Here is a 10584-nt window from a genome sequence, read left to right on the forward strand (position 1 = left end):
TGTTAGCCCCGACCTGTTCAACATCTACATGGCAGACATCCCTCAAAATCTTCTCACATCCACCATCGCCCTTTACGCAGATGACACGGCTATACTAGACAGGTCCTGCCAACCTCATCTCGTAACCAAAAAAACTACAAGACACCATCCTGAATCTAGAAAAATGGTATACAGACTGGCGACTACAATTAAACCCCCAGAAAAATACATCGATACTCTTCACAAGAAGACGAGCTTCCCTCAAAGGAGACATCACCCTGTTTAACTCAAAAATTCCCTGGAAAACTGAAGCTAAATACCTCGGAATACTCCTCGACAAACGATTATGCTTCAACAGCCACATCAAGAGCACATGCACCTAAGCTTCAAACCCAGCTGTACCCCTTGATCAACAGACACAGCAAACTAAACACAAGAAACAAAATTCTACTCTAAAAGACAGTGATCAGTTCCACAATTATATATGTCTCCCCAGCCTGGAGCCCTACCTCCAAGACAAACATTCTCAAGCTGCAAAGACTACAGAACAAGTGCCTGCGAATGATACTGGATGCCCCGTGGTTCATCAGGAACGCCTAGATTCACCGGGATATAAATATCCCCTACATCTCTCCACTACTACGCTCCCTAGCAGAAAAATTCTTTATGAAGACATCTACGCATCCAAACCAACTAATACAACAAGCCGGAAACTATGACGGTAATGACCACTGGAAACATAAAAGACCAAAAGCCATCCTGACACTGAACGACGTGTAACCACTCCTGCTCATCAGGACGAGCTAAAATAGCTCACAAATCTCTCCCAACACTGCTCCCGAAACAGACAACTGGGAATATAAAAAGCGACAAGCTTCACCGTCTGCGCCATATATGTCCTACGTCCTGCGTCCTACCTTGGTATCTCTCCCGGGCATGGCTTCCACTGATGAGACCTCAATTAAGGTTGAAACCGATTTGGGTAGTGGACCTTCCAATTATGCATTGCATTATACACGCCCAAAAGGGGAGGGTTGTGCTTTGCATTATGGGATACATACTAAGGCAAGTGATATGAAGTCATTAGCCTCTATATAGAAGTAGCTCGGACGTGAATATATTTCAGTCCCAAAACTTTGTTTTGCTTACTTGGGAAAAAGGATTAAAGCCAAGTATAAAATTTCTTGGTGTCTTTTCACTGTATTTTTGTATATTTTAGTGTGTTATTTAGTTTTCGCATGCATTTGCAAGTGATATATATAGTGCGTTATTTATGTTTTTCGGCAGCCAAAATGTATTTGCAAGCGTTAAATAAAGGCTAGGTTCTACTTTTCAATGACTAATTTCTGAGATTTTTTTTCTTGATCAGTTAATCATGACAGTGACATATTATATTGTTATAGTTAGGAGGTAGTGTGGAAGAAATGGGTGCATCATGGGATTATGCAGGAGCTGTAGAGAAAGAAGACATTATGTTGGATTGAGATAGATGAATTGGAAGTACTCAATATAGTGAAAAATATCAATGTGAATACAGAAGTGGGCCTGGACGTTATGTCAGCTGGTGTGCTATGAAAATGTGCAAGTGAACTGAAGTGCCTCTGACGACTGTTTAATCTAAGTCCCAACTCTGGCAAGGCTTCAAGGGAGATAGTTCCATTATATAAAGGTCGTTCCAGGATAGAATCAGCAAATTACAGACAAATTAGTATCTCTGGAGTGCTGATGGTTAAAATATGCATCGGAAAAGTTAGTTAAAAGTAAAATTCAGGAATGGGTGGAGAGGAATATGATAAGGGGCAGCAGGGCCTTATAAATGGTCGTGCTGGGCACAGGTACAGGAGATCTATACATAAGTAAGGTATCCGCATTACCTCCAATTGGTGAGAGTGATCTGATCATGCGGTATTGATTTGGGAGGTTGCAAAGTTTGTCGATTTTTCTCTTAAGAAACGGTATATTTTGAACTGCAGGGTAGGTAATTATAACAATTTTCGGAGGCAGCTCACAGCCATCAGGTGCCATCAAAAACTGCAGGGGAAAGATGTTAGCAGTGCATGGGCTATAGCCAACGGGTATCTGAAGGAAGAAATATTAGAATGCATTCCCATGGTCAGCAAGATAAATATCATAGGCTTAGCTGGATGAGTACTAGAATTAGGCGTGATCTGCAAAAAAAGAGAAAAATGTTGTGGAGGATTTACAAGGAGAAAGAAGAATTATTAATAGCTGTGCACCACATTGATGGAACTGTAATCTAGGAGATTGATGAGGCTATAGACTTTGGAGTGTTGGTGGATAGAGTTGAAGTTCAGGGGACATGCTGCTAAGCTGTCCAAGATAACTTGCAAATGACTTGGTTATTGAAGAGCACATTAACATGCAGAGATAAAGAAGTTATTATTCCTGTTTCAGAGGCGAGTGACCAAGTTGGTGAGGTGTAAGGTATACTCCCTACATTGATAGATTGAGAGTTTGTGAATTACAGAAGGCGATTGAAAGGCAGATAAGAGGGGATATGATAGAATCATTTAAGTTACTAAAAGAGTTTTATTGGATTGATGCGGGGGAAACATATCAGCACTTGACCAGTGATTGAAGAACAAGAGGTCCCTGGGAATTAAGTAAGGGTGTGGTTCAGAAGGATATGAGGACTAGATTTTTTGCTTGGAGAGTGATGAATGAATGGAACACGCTGCCTAACGTAGTTGTGAGTGCTGATATGTTGCCTGGATAGTTTGGATCTCCTGCAATGAGTCTACTGACTCCATGGAGATGCCTGTATAATAATAACATTTTTTATTTTTTTTTTAACATTTTATTATTTCTCAGATAAATTACATACATTATATGAAGACAATTATGCATAACAAATACTTTCTCGTACATAAAGTTTTTTTTAAAATAATAATAATAACAATAACTGTTTACAACATATATTATTATAATATTCATAATGATGATTATTACAGATTTTTTTTTTTTTTGCAATTTTACACTCTATATATACAATATCAATGGATCTAATCACTCTATATTGCATACTTTCGTTACAGTTATTACATACATTTGATTATATGATACATTACTTACATTTGTTTATATATGATACATTACTTACATTTGTTTACATATGATACATTACTTACATTTGTTTACATATGATACATTACTTACATTTGTTTACATATGATACATTACTTACATTTGTTTACATATGATACTTACATTACAAACATTTGTTTACATATAATATATACATTACATGCTTTGGTTTATAATATATACATTATATTCTTTGGTTTGAGAAATTTGGTTTATAATATATACATTATATTGATTGAGAAATTCGCGCACGCTCGCACGCACGCACGCACGTACACGCGCACGCGCGCACACACACGCACGCACGCACGCACACACACACACACACACACACACACACACACACACACACACACACACACACACACACACACACACACACACACACACACACACACACACACACACACACACACACACACACACACACACACACACACACACACACACACACACACACGCACGCACACACAATAACTTGAAATGTATTGATGCGTCGCTGAACTGGAAACCTGAGCGAATATATTGTGTTTCATTAAGTTTGTGTGGTATTTTGGGTGCGTGTTTCTTGTTCGTAGTATGTCCTTAGAGCTCTTTTCAGGCTATTGTAGTTTGTAAGGTTTCTGTATTCAAAAGGTAATTTGTTTATCATGTCTGGGATGTAGAAGTTTCGCGTGGTCTTTCCGTAGTGATTATTGTATTTATATGTGATATAATTAGTGGTCTGAGGTCTTGTTATACGGTACGTATTTCTGACTGTCCTGTAGTTGGCATCGAAATAATGTTTTAGCAAAGCTGCATAGTGACATAAATGTTTTGCTGTCAGTATTTTGTGTTCTGACATTGCAATGTATATAAGGTCGTTATTTTCTCTTTGTTATATATAATATATTATATGTTATATATTTATATGTTTTTATATGTTTAAATAATTATATGTTATATAATAATAATAATAATAATAATAATAATAATAATAATAATAATAATAATAATAATAATAATAATAATAATAAAAATCAGCTAACGCCTTATTCACATTTTATAAGGTGATAACGGAATTGGATAAAGGAAATGGCTACATTATGTTGCTGCTTGACTTTGCAAAGGCATTTGACAGAATATCACAGAAAATTATTACATAAGTTGGAGCAAATGGGAATGGATATAAAGTTGATGGCATGGAAAAGGGGATCATCAGAACGTGGGTATGGTGGAGTGGATTCAAGGTGAACGAGATGAATGGTTTAGTGTCCTAGGGCTCTATATACTAGGACCACTACTCTTTAATTTGTACATTAATGATATAGCGGAATATTAAGGGAGGGTATTCAGTTGTTTGCTGGTGATGGAAAACTGGGAAGAGCAATAGTTGATAAAGATGATATAGTTATCTTGCAGGATGACTTAAATAACTCGGCAGTGTGGACAAAGGAAAAATAGTTATCAATTTAATGTTGTAAAATATAAGGCAATGCACTTTGGGATGAAAGGGTTACATTATTGGTATTAGATTACAGAAAACTGATGAGGCTAGGGATCTGGAAGTGCTGGTGGATAGATTTGAAATTCAGAGTGATCATATTGCAAGAGTTGGCAAAATAGCTCAGAGGACTACTTCGATGTTGAAAAACGCACCGACAAGTAAAGATACGGAGGTTATTATCTATCTTTATATGGCTAAGATTATTTTGACTGCTGTGCACAGATTTGGTCACTACATTCTTGGTGACTCGGAGGTAGTGGAGAAATTCAGACATAAGTGATCAAGCTCGTGACAGGTCAGTGGAATGTTCCCTGCGCGGATAGAATGAAGGTGTGTGGGTTGAAGAATTTAGCTGACAGGTGGAGGTTATAGAATCTTATAAGTTACCAAAGGGATTATATAAGATTGACACAAAAAAAAAATTTTCAAGAGACGGGGAGTAGGGGAAAAACAAGGGGTTACACTTGGAAGTTTTCTAACAGTGTGGTTAGTAAGGGTGTGCAAACTAAGTTCTTTACTTGGAGAGTGGTGATTGAGTAGAATGGATTCCCAGAGGTGATGGTGAGAGCCCCAACAGTGAATAAGTTTAAGGAAATGCATGATAGGTACTGTGAGACCACAGATGCGAGACCCTTCGACAGTTCTGCGCATGGCAGAAGAAGGCGAATCCATTCCGATAATAGAGTAATCAATGCGTTACGATGAGTGTTTATTATTATATGACAGAAAATTTCTTTTCTTTTATGAAAATTGTAGTTTTTAAAGTTTTAACAATTTTGCTTCTAGAACAGTTGGAAAATTTTATAAAGCACGTGATTTCGCGTGTTGGTGACGAATTCGTACATTGCCTTATTCCTTTCTCCCCTTCAACATGAATAGATTCTTCTTGGCAATCTGCCAGCGACGGCTCTCGCTTCTGTGATCACACAGTATTGTGTTAATGGATAGAGCGGGTCTCCCGCGATAAGTCTTTTCATTCATGGGGTAACCACATAAATAATAATAATATAAAGAACTGGCACCTTCTGAGCAATGACCAATGTAAGACACAGGCTATGAAGGTGAACAAAGTATGAGGATAGTGAGGAAGGAACGGAAGCCACAAAACGAAAGCGAAAGAAAGAGTAAATATGGAAGACTGACCAGTTGCTACTTGGCGAGGACTGGTGTGGCACATCTCGAGCATCGAAGTGACCATATGAACAGATGAGACTAGTTGATGAAGATGGTATACGGATCATATTCACCAAGGTTATAGCGAAAATCTCCAATGAGTATTTTGTCGAGGTTTTAGTGAAAATCTTCAATGAGGACTTGCAAGTAGTGTATTTGAAGTTAAGAGAGAGAAAGAATTTAATTTTTTTATTCATTTTCATTTATCTTCAAGGCCTACCTTTTCTAACTGGATTGTGGGGCAGCAGCTGTAAGAGGAACTTCCAATGGTCGCGATCAACCTCCACCAAGCTCAGGCGTTCTGGTGGGACTCCCAAACGTGTCCATCCAAGTTTCTGGATATAATTTATCCAGCGAGTTCTTGGCCTTCCATGTGGCAATGAGGGTCTGCTGGAGGAGCCTCTTTTGTGGCATTCTGACCAGGTGCCCATACCAATGTAACTGTGGTCTCTCAACACGGAGAAGCAATGGTTGAGTTTTTGAGTGTTTCCTGAATTGCAGAGCTTCTGACTCTATCGAGTCTTGTCAGCCCTGCAACCCATCAAAGGAACCTCATTTCAGCCGCTTGGATTCGTGTCCGCATTCTTTCGGTCATCACCCAACTCTCATGACCATAGGTGAGGATGGGGACATAGATTGTATTGAAAACAGCCAGCTTTGCCTTCTGGCATAACTCCTGCTTCAATACTACTGAACAGCCAAGCTCCCACAATATTGTACTTATCCAATCCAAGTATCTAGCTCTTCACCCCACTTTCCATCACTAGTGAATATGGACCCAAGGTATTTAAACTTCTACCTGCCTCAGTGGGACTCCACTTACATGTAGAGTGCAGTGGGATGGTTGTCTTGAGACCACAAATGTTTCAGTTTTGTCCGCACTGATCTTCATTCTGGCGTCTGCAGAAACAGCTACAAACCTATCCAGGGTCCACTGGAGGTCATCTGTGGAAGAGCTAAGCAGAACTAGGTCATCTCCAAAAATCAGATGTCCAATTCTACATCTTCCAATTCTGACACATTCAATGCCTCGGCTGTGCCTATCAATCCAGTCCATAAATATTATGAAAAGGAGGGGTGACAGAACACACCCTTGATGGAGGCCAATGGAGACTGTGAAAGGTTCAGACTTTGTGCTGATTACCTGCACACAAAACTCCAGGCATTCACACTGCCAAGTTATTTAAGTCATCCTGCAAGATAACTATATCATCTTTATCAACTATTGCTCTTCCCAGTTTTCCATCACCAGCAAACAACTGAATACCAGGGACTTGATGGCAACTAAAGTTGGCCATCTACTCCATACTCCTGTACTACTTGCCAAAACATGTGTAGACAGTCTTGGCATATCCACTTCCTTTAGGAAGGCAGAGTTTTCTGACTCCAGATTAGATACATAGGCTTGCACCGCAGCTAAGTTGTGGTTTTTCATCTGGAGGCTTAATACACATCCCCCCCCCCCAAAAAAAATGGGATCCACTGAGCAACACAGTCTGACAGCTGGGGGCTTGTGAGTATCCCCACACCCGCCTGAGCAGACATTGTCGGGCTCACACCAGAGTAGTAAAGCTTCCTCCCCCTCATCCAGTTCGACAGTTCCAGAGCCTCTCCTCTTGGTCGAAGAAAGCCCGACTAAATCTAGTTGGTATAAAGTGAAAAGAAATCAAGAAAGTGAAATGTCTGAAATTTTAAGTAAGCTTAATAAGTAACTATAAGTAATAAGTAGCTTTGTTATTACTTAATAGGTAATTTCCTACCTGATTATAGCCGGTGGAAAGTAGCTGACAAAAAGAGATTGAATAAGAGAAACAAAGTTGGGGAATGACTTTACCAGCAATCAGTCTTGGGTTTACATGGAATTGCAAAGGTAGTAGCAGTAATCTAGATTCTAGAGAATAGATATTGCATATTTTGCATGTTTTGGAGATACCTGCTTTATGTAGTCGGCATACGGATTCTCTTACAGTTGAAAAGATCCACATTTTATTAAGAATGGGAAAAAATTATAGACCTTATCGAGATTTTGAAACTGCTTAAGAAATTTGAAAAGCCTAAAGCAGGTATTTTTTTAATGCCAAAAGAAATAAAAATATAGAAAATTTTCTTCATAAAGACAGACAAAGCAGAGTGAGAATTTTTTATATATATGTAAGAAATCTATCCACGATATTATACATTAGTACTAGGGGAGGGGGAAGACTAAGGATAGGCGAGCTTACATGGTACTTTTTCAATCAACTTCAGACTTGCATTGAGTAAGACGATGGTCTCACACCGACCGATAAAAATCGTGTACGAGATAAAAATAATCATCAGTGTTACTAGTTACAATATACATAAACAACTGCATCTTCGTATGGAACTTATATGAAATAAATTATCTTAAAGTAAATAAATGATTCTAATTAAAGCACACAACACAAACTTTGTCCTTCGAAAGAAAGTCTACTAATTTTATATACATTAAAAGGAGCAAATTTTCATGAAATTTGCACATAATAATATATCTTTATGTACAGAAAAAAAAAATAGCATGCTAATTACATTACAAAGTGTTTTTTTTTTTTTAATCTATCGTCTGCGCTATTTTTTAGAAAGCTGCATTAACATTGTACTACTGTTCATGTTATATATGAACAAATTTATAGAGACGGTAATGGTAAACATTGGATAGTAAGGCAGAATTTTATTCCGGAAATATGTTTCCAATGAGCTTCTGCAGTAGTATAGTTTTAATTCTCCCCCCAATACACACACAAGTTTTTTCCTGATACCACATCACATTAAACTATACCTTATGAAAAATTTTGTTATTTCAATAGAAACATGAAGCCATTTATCTATCTGAAGATGAGAGACGGATGAAGGATGAGAGACGGTAAAATAAAACAAGGAATTTTTATTAACTCAAACATAACCAGCTTTGATTAAAAAAATTAAAAAACATAATTGGCCTTGACATCAGTTTGTTTGAGCTTTCTTGCTTATGTGAAGTCTGACGATAATGTTAATATTGTACACCATATGGATTCAAAAGGCAAGAAATGCATATGCCAAACTTAGTACAGTATGGAAAATGAAAAATATTCACATTGTTAAGAAGCTATAAGTTTCATGTTGTTTTAAAATATTGTACTATAAATCCATACTTTCTGGTTGCCTTTCAGAGAAAATTCAGACGATGTTTCTAAACGAAAAGTATCATCATAATTTACTTTAAAAAATTATTATAATAACTTTTTTAAAAATAAAGTTTTATTAATTTTATCATACTTTCCTTAAAAACAGTGAGTGCTACAGAAATTCTGAAATCATATTTGAATTCGGAGTATTGGAATTTATCGAATTCACAAATTTTTACTTCAAGACAAAGAAAAGTTGTAAATGTGTCAAAACGCCGTGTTATTTTATAAAGTATATCGTAAAAACAAGTCATGAAGTATCAAATTACAGGAAATATATGTTCATTGCAAACCTTGCAATGAACATATCAATGCAAAGGTATCAATGGTTTGCAGATACCGTAAAAACGAGTCGTTCAATACCAAATTACAATTTAGGAAATATATGCACATTGCAAGGCAATTGTTTGCAGATGATGCAGAGTTGGGAAGAACTATGAGGAGCAGGTGTTTCCTTACAAGAAGACTTGAATAGACTGAACGAATAGTCACTGGAGTGGTGGGATACCAGTTCGATGTTCTGAAAAGTAAGGTTTAACATTTGGAAAACAAAGACGGGATATTTACTCTTGCGCCATTTCGAAGTGTTAGCATGAAGTTTCATCCTTTCTTTAAGTTTTTGTAAACGAATTAAGCAATAATAATTAGGTAAGTCAATATTGCTGCAAATTTACAGTAACAAAAGTTACAAATTTACAAAGTTACAGTTACAAATTTACAAAAATTTCTTGTAAATTTTTTCCACATGATTATGACAAAAATAAAAATAAATAAATAAATTGCCATTTGTTTGGGAACGCCCATTTCAGCTTTGCAGGTGGGCGACATCTAGCCTAGCGCCGGCCCTGTCTCCCATGATGTCTTTTTTACTCCATGGGGATCTTTGGATAATAATAATAATAATAATAATAATAATAATAATAATAATATCAGCGCGACAAGAAAATTGTGAGATTATTATCCTAATTAACGGGATATCCTCTGGATATTAATTGCTTCCCACAGAGAGCGATTAAAATCACGTTGCCTAAAGGTAGGTAGGTACTGCGTGCGTCACTATAGCAGAGAAAAATGTACGTGATCCTCGTGTGAACAGGTAGTTATTGTAGTTTGATTTTAGCAAAATAAAACTGGACCAACAGTTTTTACAAAGTCAAATATTAAGTTTTATGAAATCGGTTTGCCCCTTTTCGCGACGGATGGACTAACAGGCAACTAACATGTAACAGGCACTTTTCACTTAAGAATGCTTCTAAAATAAGAAAGCAACATGATTTTGTAATCATCCGTTACGCGCACGTTAGTATAAATATATAAATCAGTCCTAGAGGAAGCAGATCGAATTTCAGCACAATCAGTAGCCTATATATCAAATTTCAAATGAAATATGTAATACTTCATCGCATCGCTTAAACTTCTTCATGTAGCTTTTAGAATTTCAGGACAGTAGTAAAATGGATGGAGAGGGAAATACTTCCCCCATACACCTCTACAGATCTTTAACTGACTTGAACCAAATTTGGAATATAGTTGTTTTTATATGCTCTTATAATCTCTTGAAAATTTCGTCACAATCAGACCTAAAATAAGATCGGAGAAGAGTGAAAGGTAAAATGTTACATACTTCAAATAGATTGTATTTCGCAACAGACTTTT

The sequence above is a fragment of the Typopeltis vanoorti genome, chromosome 12 (genome assembly GCF_054136105.1).
Source record: "Typopeltis vanoorti isolate ZY-2024b chromosome 12, IOZ_Tvanoo_1.0, whole genome shotgun sequence".
In the NCBI taxonomy this organism is placed as follows: domain Eukaryota; kingdom Metazoa; phylum Arthropoda; class Arachnida; order Uropygi; family Thelyphonidae; genus Typopeltis; species Typopeltis vanoorti.